This window comes from Moschus berezovskii, chromosome 18, assembly GCF_049115385.1.
Source record: "Moschus berezovskii isolate FMDL1 chromosome 18, NW_MosBer_1.0, whole genome shotgun sequence".
Lineage (NCBI taxonomy): Eukaryota > Metazoa > Chordata > Mammalia > Artiodactyla > Moschidae > Moschus > Moschus berezovskii.
In genome coordinates, this window is record NC_142477.1 from 72,749,038 (window position 1) to 72,765,978 (window position 16,941).

The 16,941-nt window shown below is 43.2% G+C and overlaps 1 long non-coding RNA gene across 1 annotated transcript in view; it reads right to left on the bottom strand.

Annotated features, from left to right (window-relative positions):
• The window catches only part of LOC129553161 (uncharacterized), a 205,494-nt gene that overhangs the window by 3,827 nt on the left and 184,726 nt on the right, over positions 1-16,941 (bottom strand). Inside the window, exon 4 of the long non-coding RNA XR_008685406.2 lies at positions 1,957-2,024. This is a non-coding gene — a long non-coding RNA (uncharacterized LOC129553161). The remainder of the gene's footprint in view (positions 1-1,956; positions 2,025-16,941) is intronic.

The following is a 16,941-nucleotide window of genomic DNA, read 5'->3' on the forward strand; positions in this document are numbered from 1 at the left end:
AGTCTCCCTGCAGTGCTGGAGACCCAGGTTCAATCCCTGTGTCAGGAAGATCCCCTGTAGAAGGAAATGGCAACCCACTCCAGTATTCTTGCCTGGAAAATCCCATGGACAGATGGAGGAGCCTGGCAGGCTATGGCCCCTGGGGTAGCTGTAAGTAATGCAGGACTCAGAGGGAAATTTATGGCACCAAATGCCCAAGAAGAAATGTCTCAAATCAATGACACCAATTTTGATATCAAGAAACTAGAAAATAAAACAAGAGTAAATGAAATGTAAAGTAAGTGGAAGAAAAAAAATGAAGATCACTACCTAAACAAATAAAATTGAAAGCAGAAAAACAAAATCAATGAAATCAACAGGTCTTTTTGTTCCTTGAGAAAATTAACATCTAGCCAGACTTGTCATGCTGCTGGTGCTGCTGCTGCTGCTAAGTCGCTTCAGTCATGTCTGACTCTGTGCGACCCCATAGACTTGTCATGAAAAAGACAAAAGACACAAATTACAAACATTAGGACTGAGAAGGGTAGCATCAGATTCCACAGATTTCAAGAAGATAACACAAGAATATTTTGAACATTATGCCAAAACATTCTACAACTTAGAGGAAACAAACAAATTCACTGAAAGACACAAACTACTAGAAGTTATTTAAAAATAAATATTGTACTCCCCTGGTGGGTCAGAGGTAAAGAATCCACCTGCCAATACAGAAGACACAGCTTCAATCCCTGATCTCTAAAGATCCCAGAAGCTGCGGAGCAACTAAGCTCATGTACCAAAAATAATAATAATAATAATAAATAGATACTCTGGTAGCCCCATATCTAATAAATAAATTAAAATTTTGGTTTAAAACCTTCACACAAGCAAGCTCCAGGCCCAATAGCCTTGCTAGTGAGTTCCACCAACATTTCAGAATTTATACCAAGTCTACACAATCTCTTCCAAAAACGAAAGATGAAATACTTCCCAACTCATTCTATGAGGCCAGCATTACTCTGACATCAGAACCAGAGACATTACAAGAAAAACAGAGACCAATATCTCTCATGAATATAGATTAAAATAATCCTCAGCAAATTCAATCTAGCATGATATATAAAGAGAATCAATGTAATTCATCACACAAGTGTGTGCTTAGTCGCTCAGCCGTGTCTGACTCTTTGCGACCCCATGGACTGCAGCCCACCAGGCTCCTCCATACATGGGGATTCTCCAGGCCAGAATACTGGAGTGTGTTGCCACGTCCTCCTCCAGGGGATCTTCCCAACCCAGGGATCGAACCCAGGTCTCCCGCATTACAGATGAATTCTTTACCATCTGAGTCACCAGGGAAGCCCAAGAATACTGGAGTGGGTAGCCTATCCCTTCTCCAGGGGATCTTCCCCACCCAGGAATCAAACTGAGGTCTCTTGCATTGCAGGAGGATTCTTTACCAGCTGAGCTACGTAATTCATCACAGTAGCAAAATAATCAATGACCATCTCAACAAATACAAAAACAGTATTTGAAAAAAAAAAAATCCAACCAATATATGTTCCTGAAAAAAATCTCAGAAAGCAAGAGGAAATTCTGCCAGCAGGTGACCTTCAGGCTTGAACTGTAACCTGTGCTCTTTCCTGGGTCTCCAGCCTGCCAATACATCCTGCAGGTTTTGGACTTATCAGCCTCCTTAAAATTGCATGAACCAATTCCTTAAAATAAATCTTTCTATATATTTGCATCCTACTGGTCCTGTTTCTCTGGAGAATTCTGACTAAAAACACAACCCCAAAGTATTATGTTTCAACTGGTGAATGAATGAACAAACTGCAGTACATCCAATAATGGAATCCTCCTTAAAAAACTACAAACTACAGTTAAACTCAACAATGTGGATAAAGCTTAAATGCATTGTGCTAAGAGCAAGAAGCCAAAGTTAAAAATAACTTGTCATAGAGTTAATAAACTGCTTACTTTTCTTTGTAACACAGATGTGGTCTGATTTATTCTGCTGTTTACTGTAGACATCCCATTTCATTTCCCTGAAATGAAAGCACCACAAAGTTAGATCTTTTGTCTTTTTCACTGCTGGACCCCAGGTGTCTAGAAAAGTTGCCAGCACAAAGTGAGCCCTCAGTAGAGACTGGCTGAGTAGGAAATGAACAAGATTCAAGCTCAGATCTGCCTCCAAAGCCAACTTTTCTCACAGCTCCAGGTTGCCCCTCATATCTCCTGGGATGACAGCGAAGCCTCCTATATGCTGGGTCTGCCCTAAGCATCCCGTGATACATGCTCCTGGCACCGTGCGTAAACTAAGATCTAACAGAGTCCGACTTGGTGGCAGACAGACATTACCTCACTCAGTCCCACCATCCTCCTGTGAGCTGGGTACTGTCGCCCCTGTTTCATAAATGGAGGAACTGAGTTCCAGAGAGATCACATGCTCATAAGGTCACAAACAGATTGAGGATTGTCTGATCCCAAAGTATTAAACATATTTTTTTAAAAACCACACACTATAAATGATTTAATTTTTCTTATGAATATTGTGGAACCTAGAACTAGATTTGGGGTTTTAGTCAGACTATGTCAAAAACAGTGAAAAATGGACATTTGGTCATTCATTATCATTTCAACATTTATTATCATTTCAACATATATTTTGAGCATATTACCTACTACATGCCACGTAACACCCTACACACTGGGAACAGAGAGTTGAATAAAATGGTCCATGTCCCTTCTCTCATATGCTTGCTGTGATAACTGATAAAGACCTTAACTCAAACTAGCTTCAACACTAAAAGGAATTTTTGGTTCATGTTACTATTAAGCCCAGAGGTAGTTCTCTTACTTCAGGTATGGCTTGATCCAGCATCTCAAATCAACAATGTAATTTCCTCCTTCCTTCCTTTCATTTTTTTCTCCATTTATCCAGCAATATTCTCTTGTAACTGAATCTCTCCCTTCTTGTTTGCAAGATGATTTCTGAGACCTACATGCTTTCTTAATATGTCTAAGTTGAGCGAAGCATCATTCGTGGTAGCAAGGACATTTAGAACTCACTCAGCTTCCACTTCTTTCCCACCCATGGCAAACTTTAAAGAAACTACATACATCAAAATGCCTGCCACTCCCCCACATTTGGTATTGTTGATCTGTGTGGAAACCAGAGCAAAGGAGATTTTAGAGTCTGGCTGACCCTTGCTTTCAAAAATGTTTGTCATCATTGGCTGTCAGTATGGAATCTGCCATGGTTGAGATATGTGTGGCTGTGGAATCAGCCCGGAACTGAGCAGAAGGAGACTTGTTTGAGCTCCAGCTAAGCCACTTCAGAGCTCTGTGGTTTCTATAAATCATCTCAAGGCTCTGAGCTTCAACTTCCTCTTTGGTATGCAGATAACAACATCTACCCTTGTCAATTTCACAGGATTGTTGTAAAAATGCATTTCATCCATCCATCCATTCAATAACTATTATGGGTGGCCCACTCTATGCTAGACATTGACCTAAGTTCTAAAGATACATCAGTGAATAAAATAAAGTTCTTGTGTCTCATAGCTTATGGTGGAGGAAAACAGTGTAAAAAATTTTTTTAAATGAATATATAATACATCACGTGGTGATGAGGGCTATGGGAAAAATTGACACAGGGTAAGAAAATGAGGGCTTCTTTGATAATTTATATAAGATGGTCCATGAGTGAATATTAGACCAGACTAACGAAGAAAGTGAATGAGTGAGCCATGCAAAGGTATGAGGGAAGAGGACACACAGCACATGCAAAGGCCTGAGATGATGGGATGCTTGGTATTTATAAGGAAAAGCAGAGAAGTCAGTTTGACTGGGCAGAGTGAATGAAGGGAGGATAGGAGATTGTGAGGACAGAAAGGCAAAATGGAGCTAAATCAATCAGGGCCCGAGGCCATGATAAAGATTTTGGCTTTTACTCTAATTAACATAGAAGGCATAGAAGTGGTGTGATGTGATGCATGCTTTGCAAAGATCATTCCAGCAGTTACGTGAACAGGCTTCATGGGAGCTAGTTTGGAAGCAAGAAGGCCAAGTAGGAGGCTATTGCAATAAAGCAGGTGAGAACTGTCAGAGGCTTGGACCAAGCTGAGAGCCAAGCAGGTGGGGGAAAGTGGTCAGATTGTGGGTATATTTTGAAGATAGCTTCAACCAGGCTTTCCCGATGAATTGGATATTAGCAAAGAGAAGAGTCAAGAAGGGTCCCCAGTTTGGCACCTAAGAAGTGAGAAAACAGAGATGCTACTTATTGCATAAAGAATGACAGGGAAGGTCTCGCTGAGGACCTCAGTTTTGGAAACATTAGTTTTGAGATGCCTATTAGACATCTAGACGATGATGCATGACATTAGATATATGTATCTGAAGTTCAGGGAGGAGGTCAAGGGTGAAGGTATAAATTTTGGAGTTGGCAACCTATATAAAGCCTTGAGAACAGGTAAGATCACCTAAGGAATATGGAGAGATGAAACTATTCTAAGGCCTCTGAAGAGGAAACTCGAATATTTAAAAGTCTGGGAAGAGAGGGGCACAGCAAAGAGAAACAAAAATAAGAAGCAGATAAGGAGGTTGGAAGGGCTTCCCAGGTGGCGCCAATAGTAAAGAACCTGCCTCCCAAGGCAGGAGACCGAAGAGATGCAGGTTCAAGCCCTGGATCGGGACGATCCCCTGGAGGAGACCATGGGAATCCACTCCAGTATTCTTGCCTGGAGAAACCCACGGACAGAGGAAACTGGAGGACTATAGCCCATAGGGTCGCAAAGAGTCAGACACGACGCAAGTGACTTAGCAGCATCAGCAATGAGGCAGGAAGAGGAAGAGCAGAGAGAAGTGAAGAAAGTGAGTGGGAGGAGGGCTAACTGTTGTTTCCACTGCTTATCCAGTAGCTTGGCCAAGTATCATGATGGTAAATATGAACCCAAACACAACAGTAACTACATTCCATGTAAGTGGATTAAGTAGTTCAATGAAAAGTCTACAATTATTAAACCAAATTAGAAAATAAAACTCAGCTTTGTGCTCCTTACTAGAAAGTACGTCAGTCACTCAGTCGTGTCTGACCCTTTGTGACCCCATGGACTGTAGCCCCCAAGCCCCTCTGTCCATGGCATTCTCCAGGCAAGAATACTGGAGTGGGTAGCCATTCCCTTTTCCAGGGGATCTTCCCTACCCAGGGATCGAATCCGGGTCTCTTGCACTGCAGGCAAATTCTTTACCATCGGAGTCACCAGGAAAGCCTTTTATTTACTAGAAATACACCTAAAATATAGGACACAGAGTAATTACAAATTAAAGATCATAAAAGATACCACACAGGACCCATCTGAAAGAAACGGTTACAGGAGTGCGAGCATGCATGCTAGGTTGCTTCAATCGTGTTCAACTCTTTGCAACCCTCTGGACTGTAGCTCGCCAGGCTCCTCTGTCCAAGGGATTCTCCAGGCAAGAACACTGGAGTGGGTTGCCTTGCCCTCCTCCAGGGGATCTTCCCAACCCAGGGATTGAACTCGCGCCTCCTGCGGCTCCTGCATTGCAGGCAGGTTCTTTACTGCTGAGCCACCAGGAAAGCCCCTGATACAGGTGTACTGACAGCAAAGTAGACTCAAGGCAAGAAGCATAATTAGGAAAAAGATAAAAGTTTATAATGGTTAAAAAATGAATTCTCAAAGAAAACATCAATTTGTCAATTTATATGTACATTAAAAACATAGCTTTGGAATACATAGAACAAAAATTGACAAAATTATAAGGAAATAAAGGCAAATCTATACTCATAATGGAAACTTTACCACATTTCTCTAAATAAAAGATACAATAAGCAGGAAAAATCTGTAAGGATACATAAAATCTAACTAACACAGCTAACAAACTTGATATATTGGCATGTACAGACATTGTGCCCAAAAGAATGTCCAGTCTTTTCAAGTGTACATGGAACATTTATGCTGGCCATAAAAGAAGTTTCAACAAGTTTCAAAGGATTGAAATCACTCAGAGTACATTCTCTGACCACAGAAAATTAAGCTGGAAATCAATAAAAAAAAAAATAGAAATTTCTCAAATGCCTGGAAATTTAGTAATATACTTTTAAATAGGTCACAGAAAAAAATTTCAGTGGCAACTGGAAAATATCTTTAACTAAATGATAATGAAAATATATCAAAACATATCGGATGTGACTAAGTCCCTGTTATGAGAAAGTTATAGTCTTGAATGCATATAGTTTAAAAGAAAGGATGAAAAAAATCTAGATATCGATCTCAAACTAGAACTGCAAATTAGCTCTAAAGAAATGAGAAGGGAGGAAATAGTAAAAACTAAGAGCAGAAATTAATGAAATATAAAACAAACTTTCAGAAGAGAAAATCAACATGCCCCAAAACTGGCACTTGTAAAAGAATAATTATATGTTAGGTTTCTGGGAAGTATGATAAGAAAGATATAGAGAAGGCACAAATTACCAACTTCAGTGAAAAAGAGAACATCAGTCCTAAGCCTACAGATATTTAAAAGATAATGATATATTAAGAACTACTTTTTGTTAATAAATTTAAAATTTTAGATTAAAAAATCCTCAGAACAACAAGACTAACAAAAAACTGACACAAGAAGAAGTAAAAAACCTGGACTAGTCCTACACACATTAAAAATACTGAATCAACTGTAATCAACAATGTCTATACAATGAAACCTTCAGGCATAAATGGCTTTCCTCTGAGTAAATTCCTCTAAATATTTATAGAAGAAGTGATATCAATCTTACATAAATAGCTGAATAGACTAAAAAAAAAAGAAAAGAAATCAATTTTATTTGTATATAATAGTCAAAAGCACGTGGCAAATAAAACTTCAAAAGAATACTGTGTGTATCAGCATACAAATCTAGTCAAGGGTATGGTTTTTCCAGTGGTCATGTATGGATGTGAGAGTTGGACTGTGAAGAAAGCTGAGCACAGAAGAACTGATGCTTTTGAGCTGTGGTGTTGGAGAAGATTCTTGAGAGTCCCTTAGACTGCAAGGAGATCCAACCAGTCCATTCTAAAGGAGACCAGTCCTGAGTGTTCATTGGAAGGACTGATGTTGAAGCTGAAATGCCAATACTTTGGCCACCTGATGGGAAGAGCTGACTCATTTGAAAAGACCCTGATGCTGGGAAAGATTGAGGGCAGGAGAAGAAGGGGATGACAGAGGATGAGATGGTTGGATGGCATCACCGACCCAATGGACATGGGTTTGGGTGGACTCTGGGAGTTGGTGATGGACAGGGAGGCCTGGCGTGCTGCAGTCCATGGGGTCACAAAGAGTCAGACACGACTGAGCAACTGAACAACAACAACCATATTCCTGAACCAGAAGCCTTGATATTTTAAAGATCTCAACTTAATCTCAAATTTAACCACAGATCCAAAGCGATTAAAATCAATTTCCTAAAATTCAAGAGGTATCGACAGAGTCAGTTTGTCAGAAGCTGGAAGATGCATTTTCCATGTGATTCACTCACATGGTTGAGAGTTCAGCTGGGCTAACAACAAGTGAGGAATCCTGGGCTTCTTCACATGGCTGCCTGGGCTACTCCACAGCATGGCAGCTGGGTTCCAAGAGGGAGAAAGCAGAAGCAGTCAGTCTTGTCAGAGTTAGATCCTGCACTGGCATGACATCATTCTGCCCTATTCAAGAGAGTGGAGAAATACAGCCCACATCTCAGGGTAGGATGAGACAGAGAACCCATGACTATCTTCCATCCAACAAAGATGTTGTAATACTTTCACGTCCATATTTTGGGGGGGAGGTGGGGGAATTTGAGAGAATTTGTAAAATCTTTTTCTACTGAAGTATAGTTGATTTGCAATATGGTGTCAGTTTCAGGTGTGCAGCAAAGTGATTCAATTATATATTTATTTTTTCACATTCTTTTCTATTACAGGTTATTATAAGATTTTGAATATAGTTCCCCATGCCATACAGTAAATCTTTATTATCTATTTTATATACATATCCATACTTTCAGTTGATCCATGCAACATTTTTCATCTTTAATAATTTACTCATTTAATAAGCTTGAAATAAATATGACAAAACCTAATTGCATATGCTTGTGTGAAACACATACGTTTGCTATGATCATCTCTGCATACTTTTTCTGTTTTCTTTAAAATTTTAAGTTGAGGCTTTATTTTTTATAACTGTTTTAGATTTACAGGAAAACTTGCAAAGATTCTATGGAGTTCTCATTTAAGGAATACTCCACCTCACATTCACATTTGGCATCTTACATTAGTATGGCATATTTGTCAGCACTAATAAACTAGTATTTATATCTCATTATTAAATTTCATCGTTTATTCAGATTTCTGTGGTTCTAGCTGTTTTTTGGTTTTTCTGTTTCAGGGCCCCATCCAGGATACCACATTACATTCAGCTATTCACATCTCTTTACGTTCTTCTGGGCTGTGACAGTTTCTCAGACTTTCCTTGTTTTTTGAGACCTTGACAGTCTGGAGGAGCACAGGTAAGGTACAGTGTTGGTTGCCCTATTATTGGAATTTGTCTGGTGTTTTTCTCATGGTTAGATTGAGGTTACTTTTTGGGGGGAGGAAGATCACAGAAGTAAAGGGCTATTCTCATCACAACATATCAAGGGCACAGACCATCAAGTTGATTTATGATTGCTGACATTAACCTAGATCACCTGGCAGTCAGGTCTTGCCTCTTACCTAAAAGGAAGATGCTATGTGCAGCTCACATACTCCCCTTGTTTAGGATGAAGCATTGGCATAAAGTATCTGGAGTTCATCTGTAGGAGAGATTTGTCTCTTCTCCCTCATTCATTAATTTATCAATCATTTGTTTATATCACTACCAACTCATGAATATTTTTCACTTGGGATTATAATGAATATTACTTTATTTTGTTGCTCAAATGGGCCACCAGGGGCTCTTTCATTTAGTCAGCGACATTTTGATTTGGATATTACCACTGCCAGGAGAAAGATGAGAAAAAGGCAGTTCATCAAGTGATGAGACAAGCCCAAGACACAGCAGCCCACCTCTGACTTCCAAATCGCCACTGCATCTATTCAGCCCGCCTGTTGCCCAAAGGACTGACTGAGATCAACAGGGAGTACCTCCTAGAAAGCCAAGCAGATCAGCACAAGCTTGGGAGGTCCTTGTGTGTGTGTGCCTTCTCCACAGTCTGAAAGTTCATAGCCCAGGAAAGGGTAATTATATATCTCAATAGAGAAACAAAACAAAACAAAAAACCCCGTCTGAACAGCACTGGGTCATAATGAAGCGGTTCAAGGCTCCATAAATAGTGCTTCCCCAGTCCTCAACCGTCTCTGAAGCAAATTAAAGCTTGCCTCAGTGCTGGGCATGAACTTGCTGCCCTGCCCTGGGACTCCACCGGTCTTCACCAGGAACACCATCTGAGCAATGGACCGAGATCTGAGAACACTTACACACGCCCAACACACAAGGGGTGAGCGTTCAGTGGCCCCCCTCTCAACACAGAGTTGTTCTGGAACCCCACAAGGAATCTCCACATGGGCTACTGATTCCAGGCACGAGTGCCCCAGCCAAGCACAATGATCACACTAATGCTTCTCTTTGTATCCAGCAAGGAACAATCTTGAGAAATAAACTGGCTCTGAATGGAAGGTATAAAAATACCACAAAGAAGGTCCCATTTGAAGAAATGTTCACATCTTTCAAGGTCTATATTGTGTCTCAGACATGTGGCTCTTTCTGACCACAGAGAGAGGAAGAAGCTATTTTAACCTTGATCGCAGTGATATGCTTAATTAGGAAGTCATTCAAAGCTGAGATGTATTTCAACACCCAAGTTCCCATTCACAGAGCAAATTCTGTATGGAGTGCTATTAAAAACTTATCTAACACAGAAAATGCTTTTAAATCCAACATCTCTCTTTACCAGTACTTTTAAAAACAAAGCTGTAATGGCCAACAGGCACATGAACAGATGCTCAACACCACTAATTATTATTAGAGAAATGCAAACCAAAACAACAATGAGGTACCACCTCACACCAGTTAGAAAGTCCATGATCAAAAAAATCTACATACAAGAAATGCTGGGGAGAGGAAAAAGGACCCCTCCTACACTGCTGGTGGGAATGTAAACTGGTGCAACCACCTCGGAGAACAGTATAAAGGATCCTTAAAAACTAAAACTAGAGTTACAATGTGATCTAGCAATCCCACTCCTGGGCATATATCCAGAGAAAATTCTAATTCAAAAATATATATTCATCCCTTGTTCATAGCAGCACTATTCACAATACCCAAGACACAGAAACCACCAAAATGTCCATTGACAGATAAATGAATAAAGAAGATGTGGTGTATATATATACAGTGGAGTATTACTCAGCCATCAAAAAGAACTAAATAATGCCATTTGCTGCAACAAGGATGGACCTACAGATTATCATATTAAGTAAAGTAAGTCTAAGACAAATATCATATGATATCAATTATGCAAGGAATCTTAAAAGATGATACAAATGAACTGATTCACAAAATGGAAACAGACTCACATATATAGAAAATGAACTTATGGTTACCAAAGGGAAGAAGTAGGGGAAAGACAAATTAGAAGTTTATAATTAACAGATATACACTACTGTCTATAAAATAGATAAACAACAAGATCCTACTGAACTGCACAGGGAACTATATTCAGTATTCAAAGCTTATAATAATCAACTATATTGGGGAAGAAAGCTGCCTTATAAGGTATTCCAAATATATAAGCAAGTCTCAAGAATACACATAGCAAGTTTTTCATCTAAACATTTGCCATATTTGCTGCAGATCTCTTTTTTTTAAGTAGAAGCCCTCTCAGCTTCTGTGTGGATCTCCATTTCTTGTCCCACCACCCCTCAGCAGCCCTTATCTAAAGCTGGTATTCCCAGCCATTGACACCAAACTCTTCTCTCCTGCCTTTCACCTCCTCCTGCTGCTCCTGGAGCAGCAGGTAGGTAATGCATCAGGAAGCAGGTGTTGGGGGAGACCCACCTATCAGAACCACTCAGCTCCAGAACAGGGCTGCCAAGCACAACTGGCAGGACGAGGAGATAGGACCTGGAGCAGAGAAGGGACTTGAGACGCATTTCAACCTCCCGAAGACAAAATAAGATGCATCACATAATGTCACCTGTTTGGCCTAAACTCTTTGTTTTCCTTAAGCTGCTGTTCCTGTGCTGAAAACGATTCCACATGTCAACATTAAAAAAAGAAGAACTTAAGTTCTTCGTTCTCTTAAGAACTGAGGGATGGGGAGGATTGGAGCTGGAGGAGCAGAGGAGCGCAGGGCACTGGGGAGCCTGGGTGGGGTGAGTTCTGAACTGATTGTTAACAGATTTCTAACATCTTTTTTTTTTTTGGCCTCACCATGCAGCATATGGAATCTTAGCTCCCCAACCAAGGATTGAACCTGCACCCCTGCATTGGAAGCACGGAGTCTTAACCACTGGGCAGCCAAGAAAGTCCCCATCAGATTTCTAAAAATTATTTGATAAACTAGGGAATGTTTGGGCAGGCTATTGGGTTCAGAAATCTATTTCTGCAAGATTTCTGCTGACTGAATGAAGACCCTATGAATGGGTTCTCTCCGGGACATCAACTAAATCAAGATTAAAAACAAACAAACAGAGGTGGGAAGACCCCAAACTGTACTTAGTTGCTAAATTTCCAACCATACTAAATTTAAGTTTTGTTAGTGAACTCAGAACTGAACCCAACCAAAGTGTTTTCGAAATCTCAGTTGTCAGACTCTGGAAGTTTCTAACACTGAAGACCCAGACTCAAGTCTAGTCTCTGAATTACCATCACTTGAAGGGAAGGAGATGATCAAGGGTCTGCTCTGTGCCAGGCATAGTAATGGATGTTTCACTTTCCGTGGTTTATTTAATCCTCACAAAAGCCTCTGAAGGATGGCACAAGGCATCGGGACTCAGGTTAAGCAACCTGTAACACAGCCAGGAAGTAGTCTGTCTGGGCGGGCCTCAGATTGAACACAACTATATGTAAACTGGTTTTCTACAGTGGTCTCACTTGTGTTGTGTGTTGGTTGGACTGTTTCAGATTGCAGGGAACAGCGAAGTGCCTGGATTCTCATTTTCTCAGGACTTGGCAGATGAATTGGAAGAATCCAGAGGAAGTAGAGAAGCCCAGGAAACAAACACAATCACAGATGGAGCCAGATTCAGGCTTCTTGGAGAAGGAAACAGTGACCTGTCTTCTCAGCATAGGCAATGTGGCTGCTGGTTCTGGGGACGCTGTCCTGCTCAAGCTTGCCTCTCTCTCCCTGCTCTGCCTGTCTCATGATTTCTGCCTCATGGCTCCACATCTTGCCCATCAATCCCCTGCTCAGTGTGTGTGTCTCCCTTTTTCAAAGGACTGGTTGGCACCTCATGGATGGACATCCTCACAACTCCAGCTAATCCTTGATCCCTTATGTGTGTCCAGGGTAGCAAGGTCACAAGACACAAATGTGGTTAATCATACAGAAGACCCCATTGTTCCTCAGAAAGGAGACATGGGCGTGGCAAGCCCTTGGGGTCCCAGGGACTTCTGTCTTGGCCTTCTGTGGCTGCCATCACCAATCATCACAAGTTGGGTGGCTTTGAAACAGTGGGCATTTCCTCTCCAATGCAGTTCAGGAAGCCGGAAGTCTACATGTAAGGCGTCAGTAAGGCTGTGCTCCCTCCCATGGCTCCATGGAGACTCCTTCCCCTTTCAGGCCTGGCGGCCCAGGCCTTCCTTGGCTTGTGGCTGCTTCACTCCCATCTCTGCCTCCATCTTCACATGGCCTTCTTCTCCCTCTGCCTCTGTGTCCCCCTCTCTGATTATAAGGACACCAGTCACTGGATTGAGGGTCCATCCTGAGTCCAGGATGACTCCATCTCGAGGTCCTTAACTAAGTACATCTGCAAAGACCCTATTTCCAGAAAAAGTAACAGTCTGGGTTTCCAGGTGGGCATGAATTTGGAGATACACTATTTAAACCACTACAGTTTCTCTGTGGTACAATATGCAGTGTCACACACACACACACCCAAAGTATACCCAGGGTTCTAAGACAGCAGGGGTCAGGCCCTTGTTACTTCTTTTGGATCTGCCCCAGCATGAGCCAGGTAGCAAGGAAATACCTACTGACTAGACCAGAACAGACCAGGAAAAACAATTCTGAAAAATCAACTGATACACCATTTTATCAAAGTCCCTGCCTTCTGTATGTGGCTGCAACCAGCTTTGGCATCTTGTATTCATTACGGCTGCCTGGTAGTAATTTTCTGGGCCAGCCACACCTCACAGCACCCTCCCCAGAGACGTGAAATCATGACTTTGTCCTGCCTTCTGAACAGAGATTTGCCACCATCGCGTCTCCGTCCTGGAGCCGACTTGGTGCCATCTCTGCAGTCTAACCCTGCCTTCTAGTGTTTTTCTGCCCATGAGCCAACTGGGTCCAAAAATCTATGTGAGGTTCCTTTCTCATTGCCTCTTGTCGCTTGAAGAGACAGATGACCCCTGTTCTGGCTCAGCCTTGTTCACTAAACGTTCTTTGGTGGGAAAACAAACCTAACCAAACCCCAGAACTCTGGTTTGGTTCTCAGTGATATTAAAAAAAAAAAAAAAAAAATTTGGATTTGGTTCGAGGTTGAGCAAACTGGTGCAGTTTGTTCCGGTTTCTGGTTCGCCGTTCAGGCCAAGTCCCTGCTCCAGACAGAAAGAATGTCCCTGGAATGTGTCTTCCAATGAGAGCTCAACAGCTGAAAGGGCTGCATGTCCAGACTGAGGCCGCCTGCTCAGTAGACATAGAGGGATCCCTGAGGCTCCCCAGGTTGGTCTCCCGAGCCTTGGGGACAGGGCATGGCAGCACGTCTGGCCGGTTCTCCAGGGAAGGCTGTGGCTGCACTGCAGCTGAACCCAAGGGACCGGGGAAAGGGGTGGGGGCAGCCGGCTGGTGGGGGTCGCTGTGTAAATCTGCCACCAGTGCCACACAAGCACAGCTCCAGGGCTCTCCATCAGGCAGCGAGACCCAGCAGAGGACCCGAAGAACTGAGTAAATGTTCAGCTTGTCAGGAGGCAAGGGGGAGTGGTGGGTCCTGGGGGAACTGGCCAGAGGCAATCAAACTCAAACTGTTCTTAGCCTGACGCTCCTTCTGCGCAGCTGGCTGGTCCAAGAGGCCTGCAGAGGAACGCTCCATGCCTTCCTGGTTGGCAGGTGTGGATTCAGAGCAGTTTCTCCGGCAGAGAAGCTCTCTCCCTCCCCAGCCAGGAAGTGGTACAGAGCCAAGGCACCGCCATCAGGATCTGCATCTCCAGGGAGCCTCGGCAGGGGACGGAGCAGCTGGGGGCCTCTGGGATACCAGGCAGTGAATCATCAATAAGGAATTTCAAAAGGAAAACACATATTTCCACTCTAGTCTCCCTCCCACGCGGACCCACACATCAAAGGGGTCCTCAGATGCAGGAACTAGGCAGCAGGCCTGATCGGGTTGCTCTGAGAGCTGGAAACCCAAGGGCTAGGACCAGAGAGCATGTCCCCGAGGGGCTGCCCCAACTCTGCAATGTAGGGAGACACACAACTCAGGCCCCTGTGCAGGAAGCTGACAAGCACTGTCAAGGAAACATTATGAAAGCTCCACGAAGTGGTCCAGCACCTCTATTTCTTAGGACTACCTTTCCTAGGTCCTTACTCTTTAAATTATCAACCAAAGGGCACCCTTATCCAAAGCAACTCAGGTGTTCCCTGACTTAGCTCGAAGCCGTTTTTATTCTTCCTTGGCTATGAGGATGGCGATCACTGCCTAAGACATAATCCAGAAATATTTCCGAGTGCTGGCCACTCGGCCAGGATCAGACCCCTAGCACGCTAGCTCTCAGCTGGCTGTGCATTCTGTTCAACGATGCTCGCTACATGCTGGATTCAATTATAGGTTTCCTTACACTTACATCTTCATTAGCGCTACATTGCCGAGTAGATGGAATGTGCTGTCAGTTAAAAAAAAAAAGTGTTAGTTGTTTTTTTTTTTTTTTCAGATTCACCAGTTAGGTTTTTTTTCTTCAAAGATTCAACACTGTCTGGTCCTATTAAAAAAAGAAAGGAAAAAACATAGCTTGGCTCAAGCATATATTGCTAATGGGCATGGAATTGATTCACAAGTCCCCAGCTTGAGTTAAATAAAAGTAATTACTGCAACCTAGAGTAACTGGTTCCATTTCCAATATTCACAGAAGGCTGTGTGTATGTGTGTGTGTGTGTATATATATATGGACTTGAGTTGGGAGAGAAAAGAAAAAAAGAAAAAAATATATCAGAGAGCATTTACACCCTAAAAACATCTTCGGCTGTGTGGGATACAGATCTTGAAAGAAACAAGTAAGGCAGAGCTGACACAGCCCAGAGCCCTGAAGACCCCAGAATTCCAAGACTGGGCATCGGGCCATCTGGGCACCAGAAATCATGAAGAGCAGTGGGTACAGTGCCGGGAAGGCCCATTCCACACTGGCAGCTTTCAGCACGTGGGGGCCCCCTCTTGCTCAGCGGCAGAGCCTACCCCAAACTCTGGAGGAAACTTTGCCCAGCTCCCAGTCCATGGAATTTCATATTTTCCCTGTAGCTCCAGGAACCCAGGTCCCACTCTGTCCCCCAAGTGGGTCCCCCAGAACTGCATGGTATTAGCAAAGGCAGACACAGCATGGGGTCAGCTGAGACATCCCCATGTGGCTTCAGAAAGCACTTCATCAGGGACAGGTATCCAGGGCAAGGTCTGTGGACCTGAGGAAGCTTTATGGCCAAAAGGAAGACCTTCAGAGTTGGAAACTCTGGAAAGGAGTTAGAAGAACACCTTCCCCCGTGATGTGAAGATGACGGAACTGACTTCATGGATGTGAACCGAGGCTTGTCATCTATCTCTGTTAGAGTTCATGCTTGGTTGAAATCTAAAATCTTTTGGAGCTTTCTTTCTGCCACCTACAGAATTACCTTCTATCCTGGCTTTGTTTCATTGGCAAATATAATAAGCCTCCCTTACATATGGACAAAAAGGGGGCAAAAGAGGATGAGCTGGTTGGATGGCATCACCGACTCGATGGACATGAGTTTGAGCAAGCTCTGGGGAGACAGTGAAGGACAGGGAAGCCTGGCGTGCTGCAGTCCATGGGGGCTCAATGAGTCAGACTTCAGAATGACTTAAGAATCAGACAGGACTTATGAAAATGCTAGAGGGAATTCCCTGGCGGTCAGTGGTTAGGAGTCTGTACTCTCACTGCCAAGGGTACGGGTTCAACCCCTGGTCAGGAAAACTAAAAGCCCATAAGTCTTCACAGCATGGAAAAAACAACAACAACAAAAAACATAATCAACAACTCAAGTAACAATAAACTGATTTTTTAAAAGTGAAAACGCTAGATAAGGAAGGCCTCCACCCACCCAGCGACCTCCATGCAGATGGGCCCCACCTGCTTAGCAAGAAAGGCTGTTCAGCCAGGGACATGTTCACCGACCTGCTCTGCCCACCCCCACACGCTGCCCAGCTCACCTGTACAGATGACACCAGGCCCAGGCGGCTGAGAGGGGGGCCCAGCTTGGCAATCAGGTCACCATGGGTGTCTCTTCTTTGTTTGGGTTCCCAGAGAACTAGGCAACATGGTGTGCTGACATGACCCGGTGCAAGACACACGCAATTCTGTGGACCCTGGCCCAGGATCCTCTTGCAAATTCCACATCACAACTGGAGAGGCTCCTGGCTGCTCCTCAGCCTTCCCTCTGGCCAGCCTCTGTGGAGTCTCAGCCTGGCAAGAGAGGCCAGTTTTTCAAATTCTGGCAACAACGTGGGGTCTGTCACATGCCGCCTTTGATTTTGGTGACTTGATTTAAACACAAACCACGTAATTTTCATG